The 593-nt window shown below is 50.8% G+C and overlaps 1 pseudogene; it reads right to left on the bottom strand.

The window, feature by feature from the left end:
* Positions 1 to 287: 287 nt before the first annotated feature.
* LOC105507321 overlaps positions 288 to 593 on the bottom strand; it is a 1,673-nt pseudogene continuing 1,367 nt past the window's right edge.

Raw genomic sequence — 593 nt, 5'->3', positions numbered from 1 at the left:
AGTAATAAACCAACAAGACAGGGTCACTTCTCATTGCTGTTTTTTTTTTTTTTCTTTTTCTTTTTTCTGATGGGTCACTGAGGCTTTTTATTTTGAGCACAAAATCACTGGAGATCTTGCCTGTGGCCACCCTGGAGATGACACCGGAGGGTCACGTGGCTCCAGACACTTGGTGGAAAGTGAGGCGAGAAAAACAACGATTTAGGCCAATTACATGACCGCAAAGTTAGAGCTGCCAACAGGGCTCCAGGGAGCTTGGCTCCTGTAGAAATTCTTTTTTTTTTTTTTTTTTTGAGATGGAGTCTCGCTCTGTCACCAGACTGGGGTGCGGTGGCATCATCTCGGCTCACTGCAACCTGCTTCTGTAGAAGTTCTAAAGAAGCGGTGCAAACTCCATGGCGGTGGGCGAGGGGAGCTAACTAGCAGCGGCCCCTACAAATGTTGGTCAGGGGCCTTCAGCTGCCCGAGCTGACACGAGGGGAGAGGTCTAATTAGCCACCAGGTGACTGAAGGGCTTGCCTGCCCACAGCTTAGTTGTTGGTCAGGGGCCTTCCGCTGCCCGAGCTGACACGAGGGGAGGGTCTAATTAGCCA

The sequence above is a fragment of the Colobus angolensis genome, unplaced genomic scaffold, assembly GCF_000951035.1.
Source record: "Colobus angolensis palliatus isolate OR3802 unplaced genomic scaffold, Cang.pa_1.0 Scaffold148, whole genome shotgun sequence".
NCBI lineage: Eukaryota > Metazoa > Chordata > Mammalia > Primates > Cercopithecidae > Colobus > Colobus angolensis.
Note: the sequence above shows the minus strand (reverse complement) of the source record. Positions and strands in the feature narration are given on the sequence as shown.